This window comes from Prionailurus bengalensis, chromosome A1, assembly GCF_016509475.1.
Source record: "Prionailurus bengalensis isolate Pbe53 chromosome A1, Fcat_Pben_1.1_paternal_pri, whole genome shotgun sequence".
Lineage (NCBI taxonomy): Eukaryota > Metazoa > Chordata > Mammalia > Carnivora > Felidae > Prionailurus > Prionailurus bengalensis.
In genome coordinates, this window is record NC_057343.1 from 10,004,681 (window position 1) to 10,020,630 (window position 15,950).

Consider the following 15,950-nt stretch of genomic DNA (forward strand, 5'->3'; position numbering starts at 1 on the left):
TTGGCTTTGTAGATGTCTTTTCTTTCTTCCATGCTGATATTGCTTTATCCCACCATACGCACGTATCATCTCAGAATAACAGTGTTATTGAAAACAGTTGAGGTTTTTTTTTTTTTTTCTTTTCCAGCCCTTGTCCTTAGGGTATACCTCATTAGACATCTACAATAAAATAATGGTGTTTGAAAATTTGCTGGTATAGTTCCTCTTTGTGTGGTTATGCCACCAAGAAGGTGGGGGGTGAAGTTTACTTCAACTTGGTTTTGCTTTTTAAAAATTCACGTATTTAAAAATAGTTAACGTGCATTCGTCTCTTCATATTTTTTAGAAATATTTTTGCTAGCTTATCTTTGGAATGAATTCCTAAAAGCGGAATCACTGCTTCCAAAGGCAAGTACATGTGTGATTTTGCTCAATACTGCCAACTCCCCCTCTGTTTGGTTGTACTATTTCACATTTTACTGGAAACAAGAATCTGACATCCCACCTTGAAGTTTCTTTGTAATGTGTGTTAGGGCATGTTATGTGTTTCCTTATATTTTGTTTTATCCTGGAAACAGCCCCAGGAGTTAGGTATTGTTCTCACCCTGACTTTATAGATGGGGGAACTGAGGCTCCAGAGGGCTGAAATGTCCTGCACACAACAAGAAAGGAGTTGATTATGGCCCCGATGGTATGCGTAGCCGCAAAGGACCCTTGGGTGAGACTCAATATCCTGCCTCTACGCCCAGTGGCTGTCTACCTGCCAGCTTCCTGGAGGCTATGGGAATTTGCCAAGTATTTTTCCAGTGCAGGTTAGAAGTGTGAGATAGCCGGGCGCCTGGGTGACTCAGTCGGTTGAGCGTCCGACTTCAGCTCAGGTCATGATCTCGCAGTTTGTGGGTTCGAACCCCACGTCGGGCTCTGTGCTGACAGCTCGGAGCCTAGAGCCTACTTCGGATTCTGTGTCTTCCTCTCTCTCTGCCCCTCCCCCACTGGTGCTCTCTGTCTTTCTGTCTTTCTCTCTCTCTCTCAAAAATAAATAAACATTTTTAAAAATTAAAAAAAAAAAAAGAAGTGTGAAATAGTTGATGCGCCCTGGGGCGTGCCTCAGCCAACGGGAACAGGAGCCCTGCATGTGAAGGCACAATTGCAAGACCCTTCTACATCATTCCTCAGGAGACTCCAGTAGGATTGAGCCCCCTGTCACAGCGGTAACCTGCTCAGTAACTCAGCTTTAGTGGCTTTGCCTTCCTTCCTGTCTCCCTCCTTCCTTCTTCCTGGGATCACTTTCCAAAGAAGTGAACTGGACCCGAGTCTCTGATGTAGGCTTTGTTTCTGGGGAAACCCAAACTAGACAAACAGAAAGAGCATCTATCCAGCTCTGAGCCATGCTTCTGGCACCTGGAGAGCCTGGTGTGTAGAACGTAGCATGTAGACTTTGGCTTCCCCGGAATGCAGCCCCCCAGTCCTGTGGGGCCATCCCATAGCCAAGCCATGGTCCTCTCCCCTATAACTATGGTCACATCGCACTCCTGGAGCAGATGTGCCGGGAAGTTCGGTTTTATCAAGGACCACTCTGTGATGTTTGCTCTAGAGAGTCTCCAGCCCTACCCCACCCCCAACTGCCCCAACTATTGCTTTGTATGAGCTAAAAGGCTGTGTCTGGAAGAGGACCATAGGTTCTTGATCACTGGTGTGGGGATAGGGCTGTGGCTCTGGACTGGCCTCAGTATTCCTTGGTTAAGAAGGTATTTGCTCATGATGCTATGGTCTTTCTTTGATGTCTGGAAGGGAGCCATTGGACACGGGGTCTTCTAGGTACAAAGCCTAGGAGAAGGGAAGGAGACCCCAGGATCTATTGGTAATGCCAATGCGGTTGCCTAGGTGCCTTGATCGTCTAGATGCCCTCTGCAAAGGCTGAGTGACCCATGAAGTATGTACTTGAAATTGTACTTGAATTGAGATTGCTTAATTCAGAGAGGGACCACTTCTCAGAGACAGAGTCACTCTCACCTTACGTGGCCTGGCCTGGTTGGTTCCCTTTGAGGCCATATACCCAGAGCCCTTCACGCTCATGGGACAGCTCCTCACCTGAACCTCATGGGGCATTTCCCACCTCTACCCATGTAAACCATTGACACAGAGACCAAAGTGCTCCTCTGGAGGGTTGCAGACTCAGTCCTCTCTGCCCTGAGGTAAGAGAAGGAGAGAAATAGGTTAGATGAGGTGTAGGATTTGTACTCAATAAACAGCTCTTTGTGTTTCTTTGTTTTGTTTTTGGTTGGATTCTCCTCTCCCACATAGAATCTGAGGGTGAGGGCATGGCCCTGGCAGGGACGGTTGACAATGAATTTGTTCATTCATGTATTTACCAAATGGCTCCAGGCAAGAGGCCCACAACAGTGACGAGGATGGTCCTGTGGGGACTGACCCAGTCCTTTTGGTGGAGAGGGGATACACTTAAGTAAGAACACATTCACAAGGGAGTGTCAGTTAGGATGAGGGGACTGGAGGGTACCATGGAAACAATGTGACAGGTGCTTTAAAGGATGAGAGGGGACCAGGGGATTCCCAGAAGGGAGAGCTAAGCCGAGGCTGGAGGTATGAGTTCCACCAAGAGGCAGGACTGGGGAAAAGAAGATCCTGGACAGGAGCAGATAACACATCCGGAGGCAAGAGAGGAAACACAAGGCATTGAAGAAATGGAAAGGATTGCCGAAGGCTGTGAATTGTAGTCCGTGTGAATATAGTTATCAGAGTTGCAGATGGCTTCCTCTGAAGTCTGGCATCAGCTTCTGGGCCACCAGGTTCTGAAAATTCACATCCATGGTATGATGGTACATATCTTACATTCTACCACTTTCTGGGGCGTGGTGCTGCCCACTGAGACATTCTGACTTAGGAAGAAATACCTATCTCTTCACATCTTTTTATCTCCCAGCCTGGCGTGAGCCACGATGGGCCAAAATGTGGGAGTGACTGGGTCCACTGGGAAATTGGGAATGCTGGCCTCCCAGTGAAAAGCAGCATAAAAAAAATGCAGGCTAAACAGAGGTTTGATTATAGAAAACTCTATCTGGGAAGAGAGAGGAAGGCAGGCCTACTTTTCAAGAGTGTTCAAGAACCCGAATTTGCATTTGTTTACGAGAACAAAAAGTTGGCTGGTGAGTTAAAGGACTGGTAATTATACTGTACCTCCGTCAACATGTTCTCAGGGGGCTGCTAAATAAAAATAAAGATCTTTGCCCCAAGATCATATGTATCCTGGACCTGCCTGATAGAGGTTAATAAAATTAGTGAGCAAGATAAATGTGCAGAGAGACCGGAGCACGCTTCTTTGATTTTGTAGAAGAGAGCCACGAAAATAAAACTCTGGGGCCCATTCCATCTTAATCACGACAGACACTGAGCCGGCCTCCTGCTTCGCTGAGTCAGCCTGATCTCTCGGAACGGACCAAGGCACAAGTAAGCACATTTGACCGAAACTTTGTGATAAATGACTTTAAAAAAAATTGGAATCCTGTGTTATTAGTGGTTCGCCATAATTAAGCCTACTTCTGAAGGCTTCTTTTACGAAGAAATAGCAATGACCCTTTAATTTAGCTGTTAAAATCATAGATGGATTGCATAGAACAATGAACGGGTGTGCATATTAAATTTAGGAACGTTGATTTCAAGTTCCGTGACTCATACCATTTCTACATGGCAGAATTGTTTTCCAGAAACCCGAGTTTCCTTCTATTCTCTCTCTCTCTTTCTTTTTTTAGTGTTTATTTATTTTGAGCATGAGAGAGAGAGAGAGAGAGAGAGAGCAAATGGGGGAGGGGCAGAAAGAGAGGGAGAGAGAATCCCATGCAGGCCTGAGCTGTCAGTGCAGAGCCTTACTCCGTGGCCCGACTCAAGGCCGCACCCGGGGCCAGCGCAGGCCTTGAACCCACAAACCTTGAGATCATGACCTGAGCCGAAACCAAGAGTTGGATGCTTAACCAACGGAGCCACCCAGGCACCCCATCGGGGTCGTATGGCCGTGGACCTATTCTCTCTTTTGTCTTACTCGTTTATGCCCGTGACGTCAATGACCAGCTAGACAATGATGAATTCCAAACGTCTTCTGGTTCACATCTCTCATCCACATGTCTCCAAATGGCTGCTCAGCATCACCATTCAGATGCTTCACGGCCACCTCATCCAGCAAGTCTGATCCACTTCTAGCCAAGAACACCACGTCCGTCACATTATGCAAGTCAAAAGTCTAGAAGTTCTTTATTGACACCCACCCTCCCACCCAGAAATCCAATCATTCCCAATGCCTGCCTCTCCTACCTCCTATTTAACTCTTGCATCGGTCCCTTTTTTTCCAGCTGCCCTTCACCCACTTTCCTAGTCTGATGCCAGCTACTCACGGCCCAGCTGGCTTCCTGACTGGTCTCCGTGTCTACCTCTGCTTTTGCACCTCCTTCATTGTGTTCCCAGGTTGCTACCTGAACATTTCTCCCGGGTGAACGTCTGATTGTGTCGCTCTTTCTTCAAAACCTTCGATAGGTCCCCGTTGCACTGGGGATAAAGACAGCGTTCTCGAAAGGGGCTCCCAAGGCTCCATCACACCGGGTCCTACCTGCCCCTGTCTTGGAAGCTCCTGTTCAGACCACACCTGTTTTCTTTGCACATCGCATCACAGGGCCGTGTCTTCCGCCCATTTCTTTGCACATGCCGCCCCTGTGGCCTTCCTGATCCTGCCCATCCCTCGTGTCTGAGCTCAGGCACACCCCTTTCTCACTCACACCCTCTGTGACCTCCAGCCTGGGCCAGGTGTCTTGTCACGTGTCTCAGAGAGCCGCTCGTCTGTGCTGACACTCGGCGCGGCCTCTGGATATACATCGATCTGTCATTACTTGAGTCTCCCTTGCCAGCCCGGGCCTTCATGAGACTAGGAACTATGTCTGTTTTTAACCAGTGTATGCTCAGCCGCTTGCAAGGTGCCGGGCACGACGTGCCTGCTCTATACATGCCCGTTGAGTGAATAAAGCCACCAAGTTGCCTCCAGAAAGGGCCTTTGATGTCTGTGCCAACCCATCAGAATAATGGCAGCTCTGGAAAAAAAGTACATATTTGATGTCACAGAGAAGAATCCTAACAGAAAAGAATGCTCTGAACCTTCTAAGGCACATATACGAGGGAAACGGAGTCTAGCTTCTCAGCTTAATGACGAGTTTGATGCTTCTTTTCCCGTAGGATTGGGACGAATGTAACATGACCGTAGATATAATTAGCCCTGGTGTTCGTGCCTTACCTTGGGCACTTATCAGTTGTTGTGGAGGTAAATCTTGAGTCCTAATGTATCATTAAAGTAGATGTTAAAATTGCCATGACATCATAGCAATAATGATGGGAATATTTATGTCTGAGCTTTCTGACGTGTGCACTTGCAACGTCTCCTCTGTTAAGCGTTACTCTAACTCCGGGATAATTGTTGGGCTGGTTATCTGTTAAAACAATGCGGAGACACATTTCAGGCAGGAACTGGAAGCCATTGCACGATCGCCTGCTCTAAGCGGAAAATAATGAATACATTGAGATTTGCTCCCAGCGGTTCAGAACTAATCCTGAACGAATAATAAACTAGGTCATACAGTTAGGTCTACAGAGACTAAGTACATCCTCTGAGCCATTAAGACCCTCTGAAAGCAGTAGTGCTTCAGAATGGGAGAAGCTAGCTAATTTCCACGTAGGCGGATGACCTCAGGGAACCTCAGTCAGATTTTCGAAATGTCACAAAGACATTGAACGCTGGTGTCTTGGATTAAGCAAGGGTCAAGAGTACGGTGGGAAGAGGAGGAACTCCGTGTGTGTGTGTGTGTGTGTGTGTGTGGTGCATATATGCGTGTTGGCCAAGAAAAAATTTGCGGGTATATTTTGGGCACATAACTCCCGTTGATAGTCATAGGAATTGAACACCCAGACAAAGAGAGAAATGCAAACTCATCCCCAGGGCAGAGTGTGTATTAGCTACATAAAAGAAGATAGAACCAGGGACTTGCCAGGTGAGTCCAAGAGGAGGAACATATCTTGAAACATTAGTAAGCATCGCCTCCTACAAAATGGAGAGACGGAGACGTGGAACATGGCACACAAGACCCATCCGTTCAACAATCTTAATGCTGATGGATGTGGTATTATTCTCCCAGCAGTGTGTGTGGCCCCAGAGAGACGCTGTTCCTGCTTTTTGCGCTTGGAACACCTTACACACCAATGGACATTTTTCTGGAACTGGAGACACAAACTGACAGCTAAATAAGAAAAGTGAGGGCCTTAATCTGGCTTTGCTCCAGTTTGCTCACAGCTTCATCTTCCTAATATTTAAAATAAAAAGAAAATCTCTCATTTTAATTCATCAGGCTGGGCCTCTGCCGTAAAAGCAAAATCTGATTCATTTTAGCCAAATTTTGACCATTTTGACTCATTTAGGGGGTCAAGGAAGTAGAATGTGTTGGATTGATTTCTTTCCCCTGGGACTTCTCCAGGGGGCCCGTTGTACAGGGATTCGCAGGTAGAAGTCATATCTATTTTCTTGGTTATTAGACGCCTTCCCTTTCATCCTGAAAGGGAATGTCTTTGAAATAAATCTAAGGGAGTAGTTCCTAAACCCAGCTGATGAATAGAATCACCTGGGGGACTTTAAAAACATACAGATTCCTGGATCCCATCCCAGAGCTGCTGAAGTGGAGACTGTGGGCAGGGCCGGGAAAGATTGTCCCCAGGAGATTGTCGTGCAATCAGCCTGGGCCAGCAATTGGCGGAGGCCTCCGGCTTCTCCCCCAGCAGAGTGACCTGAAGGAAATAACCCTAGGGTCACGTCCTGGCCTTTTAGAGGAAGAGAAATTAGCCTCTGAGGCAGCAGGTGGCTATTATCTCCAAGTCTTTAGAGCATTTAGAGCATCTCTAAGTCTTTAGAGCATTTTCCGGCTGTTTAATTGGGAGCGATTCTGGTCCAGTGTATAACTGGATGTTCAAGGCTTCAGCTTTCCTTGGGTGGCTCCCAGGTAGCTGCCGCCTAATAGGTTCGTTCCACGCCAGCCCCTGTGCTCTGCTTCCCAAATCCAGAGCGTTCTTCAAGGCCCCGCCAAAGATCCACCTCCTCCATGAAAACAGCAATGACCGCGTTAGCATCTTCTCCCTCTGAGAATACCCTGGGCTAGTCAGAGGCATATAATTTAACACTTAATTGTTTTCTAATTGCTTCTGATCTGTTCTGTTCCCTCACCCTATTATAAGCAGCTCAAGGGTGGAGACCACGGTTCTCAGCGACTTTAACAAGGCTGGTTGCCTGCTTGGCTCACCACCCTGGCCCCAGAGTCCCAAATTGGCATGAAGCTGGTGCTCCATGAATATTTGTTGAATTAATGGATTTGGTGGTGGAATGACGACCGGAACATTTAGTAAGAAAACCAACGCCTGTTAACAAATTACCCCATAATGTGCTCTATTCTATTTCATTAAATCACCTTGTGATAGATACGCACCAAAGGCCTCTGCTGTGCCTGGCACTGTCCTAGGTGCTGGGGATACAGCCATGAATGTCTTTTACCATGCAGTATGTGCTACCTTTTCAAACAGGGCAAATTAAAAGCTTACGAAAGTGGAAGTGCTCTTCCAAGTTCTGGAAGCTATGAAAAACAGGGCTGAGATCGGCTCAATAATAATCATAACCCAGAGAAACATAGGATGACAATCCAGTGCCTGTGATTAGATTTCGCAAAATTCTAGCCCAAAGTAGCCCGATGTACTAGAACAGAGTCACAGAGAAGACTGGTTTTCTTCCCTTCCAGAGCCTTCTTCACCACACTTTCGGAGCGATAGAGGCCTCTACAAACTAGCACTGTGGCTCATTTTCAGTTTGGTGCGTTTTCTGTTAAACGTTCAGCTCTGGGGCAGCATGCGCTGGACAAGGCCAAGTCGTGCCCACAGGCCATTGGCGTCCTCTGATGTCTTGTCCCTGTGTGGCAGAGTTCTAGAGCCGAGATGTCATGACCTCCCTCTGGGCAAGTTGATTTAAAACCAACCAAGACTGGATGATTTGGCCCAAACAAAGCGTAGTATTGGTTTTGCAGAAATGAATTCCCTTTTTCTATAAATTGACTTTGGTTTTCAAAATGTGTGGAATCTGTGGGCCCTTCCTGCTCCACATTTTACCTTTCTGTTACCTTTCCGTGCACACATAAAGTCAGCGGCAGGCATGTCAGGGACCCAATGCCATGCTTTTCTCAGCACATGGCTTCAGCCACTCGGGCTTGTGGTAATTACGGGACGAACTGATTGCAGCAGAAGCAGCCCACAGAGATTTCTACCGCCAAGTAATTAGGGCCAGAGAGGTTCCACAGGCCATTAGTGTCACTTTCGGGAACAGGATTTTACAAACATTGTGGCAGGCACTTGATCCAAAGTCCCATGTCTTTTCAAGTAGGAATGAATATCAGAGAGAGAGAGAGAGAGAGAGAGAGAGAGATGAATGAAAGAACAAAGGGAGAGAAATTAATCCAAGCAGAGATCAGGAGGAAAGACAGGGAGAAGCAGAGAAAGCCTTAGGTTTGGGTGGTTGTCCATTTATCAAAGATGACAACCAATGTATGTATTCATGTAAAGAATCGCTTAGTTGTTTTGACCTCGTGGTTGTCCCTGAAGAAAGGGGTGATTGTCACACAGGAAGGCAAACTTTGCTAGGCAAATTGCTATCCAAATGACAGCACTTTGTTTCACATTGGCTTCTCTTCTATTGGGAGTCGATTGTTCTAATGCGATCCCTGGAGTCCTAGGCACGGGACTGCGTGTCACCGAGCCTCTGGTGGTTCACTAAGTCATCCTCAAGAATTCAAGTCATTCTTCCCTGCAAAGGGTGTCTTGGTGAAGTTTGGGTCATTATTTTGAAGCATTAGTAAAATGGATTCAGTTTCAACAAATGGTCTATCCTCTGACGTCCAGGGGGGGATAGGGCTGGGAGAGGCAGGGAAAGGACATGTCCTCCACTATCACATTCCAAGTATTTTCAGATATATTGATGTTCTGATTTCCTTTCAACAGAGATGCCACCACATTCTACCGTGGCGAAAGCCAGACCTGTCCCTGGGTGGAGCCCAGCGTGGATTTCTGGCCACCTGTACACCTGGAATTTCCTGATCTGATGTCACTAAATATTTTCAGTAAAGGCAACTATTATGTGACAAAATACAAAAACCCTTCATTTTCATACCTTTGTAAAACTTGATGATGAAACAGATCAGAAAAAATGATGGCAGCCTGTGCTGACATTTTTGTTTTAGAAACTGGGTCACTCCAGGGGACCCCAGAAATCTTAGGCTATGTACTCTCACCTTGGTTATCTATCTACCTATCTATCCATAGCTAATGTATCAATTATCTATCTCTTATCTGTCAACCATCTATCATCTACCTATCTTTTGACCTATCCATCTATCCCACTTATCATTTATTTATCTATCAATCACCTATTTATCTTGTCTGTCGATCACATATATTATCTATCATCTATCTATCTATCTATCTATCATCTATCTTTGTGGCATTCATTTCTGCACAGCAAACGCTCCCCCAGGTTCTGGGAAACTCTGCATCATGTCCTCATATACATCTCAGAGTGCAGCATTGGTCTGTAATCCTTACGTTATTCCTCCAGACTGGGCTGGTTCCTCGGCGTTTAGGCCTCCTGAAAAATACTGAAAGCTGAGGCCCAGCCAATCAACACCTCAGTAGGGGTTGTGCTAAAATTGACTCTGTTTGATACGGTCAATGAAGCTTGTCTTGGGAACAACCTGTTAGTTCCCCAGCTTGAAAACGATTCTCCTTGTGAAGTTCCCGTGGACAGGCTGTTCTCTGGCACAGCTAACATTAGCCAGCCGATGACCTCCAGGGGCCAGAGGCCTGCTCTGTCAGACGAGGCCGGGCCCTGGGCTCACACGAAGTCACAGGTGGGGCCAGACCCTGTGAAAGCTAATGGATTCCTACTCTGTATACATCTCAGGCTTTTCCACAAAGCCCTCCGCAAAGCCCACAAAGCTGCCAGAGGCAGAAGGTCACTCTTCTCTGGTGCTCCCCTTGGCGCTTTGTCTTTGGGTCTCCAATAATACTTGCATAGTGACCATTTATTTTCACGCCTGTCACCCGTGTCACCCAGCCCACGCAGACCCTGGGCTTCCCCAGGACGGAGGCTGTGTCGATTCATCTTTGTTTTTTCAAGACCAGAAGAACTCTCAGGTCTGCATGGCATCGCTTTTATTTCATGTTTGTTGCACAAACAAATGAAGCATAAATGAGAGGACGCGGGTGCTGGTGGCGTGGGACTCCTCTCTGACAGTTGTCGCATCTGATTTTCAATCTCCCTGTCTCACCAGTCTCCGCCGAGCTCATGCGGAGTCTTTCCCTAACCTTCAGATCTCTCCCAGTCGTCCTTAGTTCCCAGGGAAAACGTGACAGGGGCGGGCGAGAGGGCCAGCGATGTACCCTGCATCAGGTGGCAGAGACCACATGATGCTGGGGTGACAAGCCCCCCGCCGCCACCCCCCGACTCGGTGCTTAAAACAGCAAAGCATGTGGGGTTTTTAAGTTTATTTTTTTTAATTTTTTAAAATTTAGTTTCTCACTCTAAATGTGTATCACTGATTGTCTGGACCTCTCTCTGGGACCCGCGTGAGGGAGCAGCTGCTCCGATCAGGTAAAAATACGGCAGCGAATCTCTCACTGGCACGTGAAATCTCCTCACAGAAGTGTGAGGAGTATTTACGTTTCATTGTTCAAACCAAATCACACAGCCACACAAAATTTCTGGGGCGGGAGGCGGCGCTAGGAAATGCAATTCTGTCTTGTGCCTAAGAGGAAAACCGAAAATATTTGGTAGAAGGTACTCGTGATTACCACAGCTCGAACAAGTGTGCCTGTGTGTGTGTGCACACGTGTGTGTGTGTGTGTGCGCGTGTGTGCGTGTATGGGGGGAAGGATGGGACTCAACTGCCTTGCTTCCTGTTTTGCAGAATGTCACCTTACGACGCTGGGGCTCCTTTGCTCCAAGTTTTCTGACCCCTTAACACCTCCTGCCACAAAAGGAACCCCAAAATGAAGGCGACACCTAGGATTCTCCTTACCCTCTGTCCAAATACTCAGACCTTGAGAACCACCCTCTACGAGGGGCGCTATCCCGGACTTTCCTTTATCATTTATATGTATCAATGCCACCCCCAGATCTACTGTGGTGACAGAGGAGGGAACAGGAGGGAGGGCTGACGGCCTGGTGGGAACGCAGGTCGGCAGGGCTGAGGGCCCCCAGGAGCTGGGGCTTTAAGGCTCAGGCGGTCTCTACAAATGGTCTGTTGCCCGGTCCCGTCCTGTGAGCTGGAACCCACTCCTCTCCTGTTTGTTCCTGCCTCCCTGCGATTTCAGCCACGGGGTGAGAGTCTCCTGTGTCCTCTTACCTTTTGTCCCCTTTCGGCTTACCTCTCCCTTTCCGACCCTGGGCTGATAGTCACCCCCATTCCAAAGACAGCTCTCAGAGGTGGCTTGGACTTTAGCTCCCCTGCCATAGTCTTCCTCGACTCTATCCTTCACCACCAAACCCCTCCAAGTAAAATAGAATCTCAGTAAGACTAGAGCACCTGCTAAGAAGTCAACGCCTCAAGACAGGCCTTCCAGACCCCCATTCCAACCTCTTTTAAGGCCTCTTGCACAGGTGAGTGTTGTGGTCACATCTGTTCCTGGACTCAGTTACTTGACACTTTGGTTTGATGGCCTGACAGAGCTGTGACCGACCCCCAGTCAACTTGACCAGGACAGACCTGCGGTAGTTCAGGTCCCTGACGGTCGTGCCTTGTGGGAAAGCTCCGGAGAATTCAACATAACGTGATCACTCTTTCCCAGTAAAGGTAGCATTGAGAGGGGAGAGGAGTGAATCTCTTAAAGCAAAGGTTCTCAAAGTGTGGCCCCTGGACCAGCAGTACCATTGCCATCTGAGAACTGGTTGGAAATGCAAATTCTTGGGCCTACCCTAGACCTACTGAAAAAACTCTGGCGATCCGGAGGCAGAAATCCGTGCTTTACCAAGCTCTGTGGGGAATCCCGATGCCCGCTCAAGTTGAAGAACCACTGGCTTCAACTGAGGCTGGTCTTCAGCCTTCTGCATTCGAAGCGCTTGGGTGGCCTTTTAAAAACTCATACCCCTGTGGGGCACCTGGGTGGCTCAGCCAGTTAAGTGTCTGACGTCGGCTCAGGTCAAGATCTCACGGTTCGTGGGCTCAAGCCCCGCATGTGGCTCCACACTTTCAGTGTGGAGCCTGCTTGGGATTCTCTCTCTCTCCCTCTCTCTCTGCCCCTTCCCCACCCATGCCTTCTCTCTAAATAAATAAATAAATAAATAACTCACTTACTCGCTCACACCTTGAGACCAACCTCAGACCTACTGGATCAGAGTCTCTGAGATCCACCAAGAATCTCCATTTTAATAAATGCCCCTGGGGAGCCTATGGTCATTAAAGTTTGCAGAAACACTGATGGAAAGCCTAGGGAGTCAGGGCCTGGAAGGCTTGGGAAAATCGGAGTTATTCCAACCACAGGAAACAAGACCAAAAAAACCAGACAAGTATTGGGCAGCCAAGTAGCATAAATGCGGTCAGTTTTTGGCCATCTGGTTGGAGGATTTAGGGGCCCTTTAACTCCCGTACGTTTCTGTTTAACCTCAGTTATGATATCACAAGCTCCCAATGGCTTTCTGGCTGGACATTGGTATCTCTTGAAACATTTGCCTTAGTTCTTTCTGAGAGCTGGCCTTAAGGAGAGGTCCCAGGGCCCCCGGCCCAATTCCTCAACCTGCCACCGTGCAGGTGGAGGCCCCTTGGGGGACCTGTTCCGTGGGCACCGCTGTCACCTTACTCTGACCACAGGGTGGGGAGGGGATCTCGCTCTCCTGGGTGTAGAGCGGTTCCCTCCCTTAATGCCTCTTTGTAGAGCAGAGACCAGGCTGAAATTACAAACAGGGCTCTACCGAAGGTTCTGGGGCAAATGGAAGGGAAGCATAACACAGAAAATGTCCCCGTGTCCCGTAGACCCAGACCCACCATGGCATATCTCACAGGACAGGCCTCCTGCATTCTTCCAGACTTGCATAAATGTTCCCCAGATCTCTGTGCCACAGAAAGAGGACTAACATGGACCTTGGGCTTGGAAGTGAGCTGGACGTTTCCTTTCCTGTCCAGGGTTGGCTGCCTCCAGGCACGGCTGGCTGGAGGGGCATTAGTTCCTTTCAAGGAAAGATCCGCTTTCACCCTCGGTCCCTTTTAGGTGTTCTGAGAAGCGGATGCCAGGACAGGATGACACATGAGAGACGGGTTGGGGGAAATGTGTGGAAAGCACAAAGGGGCAAAGAGTCAAAGCGGGCAGAGCCTGCGGACAGGGAGGCAGGGCTGACATCCGCGGAGGGACAGGGAAGGGAGATTGGCTGGGCAGGGTCTCCAAATGCTGTACAGTTTGGAGAGGGTCTTTCCAAGCTTCTGGGGAGACCTCAAGCAAAGGACGTCTGTTGGAAGAGTCCGTGGCGAGCAGCAATGTCCCGGCCCTAGAACCCACGAGGCTTAGTCATTGGCTGGAAGCATCCAGGGGAAGTGAAGGCTCTGGAGGGGCCAGAGGTGCGGCAGCTGGAGACCCTCGGTCAGCTACGCCCGCTGCAGCAGTCGCTCTTGGAGGCAGAGCTGAAAGGCACTGTCCGTGGCCGCCACGGCACCCTCTCCTTGTGCCATGCTGAATTCCTTCTCCAGGCACGTGTGGGGAATATGGTTCTTGTGGGCCTTTCTTCCCAAGGAGAAACTTAGGAGGAGGCTAGAGGGAAGAACTCCCTCTTCTATCAGTGCAAGCAACACTACAACGATCAACGTCTTTTTTTCTTTGCTTCGCTTTTTAAATTCCCTCCTCCCAGGGCGCCTGGGTGGCTCAGTCGGATAAGCGTTTGACGTCGCCCAGGTCATGATCTCACGGTTTGTGAGTTTGAGCCCCGCAAATCCTGGAGCCTGTTCCGGATTCTGTGTCTCCCTCTCTCTCTCTCTGCCCCTTCCTGGCTCGTGCTCTGTCTGTCTGTCTCTCTCTCAAAAAATGAATGGACGTGAAAAAAACTAAAAAATAATAATAATCAATTCCCCTCTCCCTAAGCTATCAGCTCAACAGGTCACCCCCTCATTCCTGAGGCTCTGGGTTCTTGGTGACCCCATCCTTGTTGGGGCCAGGACAGATGCCACATGTGTTCATCCACAGTTGCAATTGGGCGAGGGCATGCCAAGAGACATGCCAAGGCCCATCTGGGCTCCCCACATATTCCAGCCCACCCTTGCTGAAGAAAGGCAGTCCCGCCTCCTCCTGCCGACCAGCGTCAATCACCCCTGCCAAGATGGCGGTTCTTCTTCCTATTGGCCACTGGACACAAGGTGTCCAAAGTGCCCCGGCTGCAGCCATAACTTGTACTTCAAAGGGACCCTTGTGGTGTCCCCTGGGAAGAGTGTATCCCCTTTGGGGGCCAGGGTCTCTAACCCTGCAGAGCCCAGAGTCGTGGAGACAGAAAGCACAAAGTCTCTTCTGTGGCCTGAATGTGTCCCCTAAAAATTCATGTGCTGAGATCTGCTAGGGAAAGCCACACTCCTGTGCCTCTCAGCCCTCCCCCACAGTGATACTTCACCTCTGACACCAGACATGTGGGTCTCCCACACGTTAAGCAACCCTGCACCACCCGCTGGGTGTCCTCCAATTTAACTCAATTCAGACGCTCCCCCCCTGGAGCAGGCTACAGCTCCCACAGGTTGTGGGCTCAGTCCCACAAGACTGCCCCCTGCCTTCAGACGACAATCCAAGTCGTTACCTGTCCTTCTGACTGGTGAACTGAAAGACTCCCTTCTTGGGTGTGATTAATTTGCTAGAGCAGCTCACAGAACTCAGAAAAAACTACAATTTATTTACTAGATTACCAGCCTATTACAAAGGATATTAAAGAATACAAATGCACCATGGACGGGCCAGGCTGCCCCCAAATGTGTCGCTTTGGCATATTGACTATTTTTCTTTAAATTTTTTTTAATGTTTATTTATTTTTGAGAGAGAGAGAGAGAGAGAGACAGAGACAGAGCGTGAGCAGGGGAGGGGCAGAAAGAGGGGGAGACACAGAATCTGAAGCAGGCTCCAGGTTCCGAGCTGTCAGCACAGAGCCAGATGCGGGGCTCGAACTCACCGCAAGGTCATGACCTGAGCCAAAGTCGGACTCCCAGCTGACTGAGCCACTCAGGCGCCCTGGTATATCGACAACTTTAAATAAAAGTTACTTAAGAGCCAGCCTGTGCAAAAAAGACACTCTCCCTCCTCTGTCTCCCTGGAAGCAGGAAATAAATCTCCTTTGTGAAAGGTACCTTCCCTGCACCAGGAGGTAAGAGACATCCTTATCACTAGAGGTGAGAAATTCAGAGCAGAGGAGGCTATATAAACACTGCTTGTTACTTTTACTAATTTACTCCCCCAGTCCAAATCCTGTTTAGAAGTCCTTACTAAACGAAGTTCCCCAAGTTAAATTTTCTCTGTCCTGTCAACTCCTCACACATTTACTGTCTTGTCTAAAAGGTAGAAAAACTGCCTACTTTGGTCATTTCTTTGAGTCTCAATTTCATTCTATTGGGGCTCCTTGCACACATAATAAAACTGTTTTGTTTTTTTTTTTTCTCCAGTTACTCTGTCTCAAGTCCATTTAATTCTTAGTCCTGCTGGAAGACCTTGAAGGCGGAGGAAGAATTTTTCCTTCCTTTCAACACCCAGGTGAAGGGATACACAGGGCAAGGTCCAGAAGGGTCCAAAGCTCAGGAGCTTGTGAGTTTGGGATGTACCACCCTCCTGACAGGTAGATGCATTCTTGTTTACCAGCCCAGAAACTTTCTGAGCCCCGTTCTTTT

The 15,950-nt window shown here is 48.5% G+C and overlaps 1 long non-coding RNA gene across 1 annotated transcript; it reads left to right on the forward strand.

Annotated features, from left to right (window-relative positions):
* The first annotated feature begins 3,830 nt into the window (after positions 1-3,830).
* On the forward strand, positions 3,831-9,263 carry LOC122496740. Its single transcript, XR_006300928.1, has 2 exons — positions 3,831-5,235; positions 9,055-9,263. It is a non-coding gene; the product is annotated as an uncharacterized LOC122496740 (long non-coding RNA).
* The last annotated feature ends 6,687 nt before the right edge of the window (positions 9,264-15,950 follow it).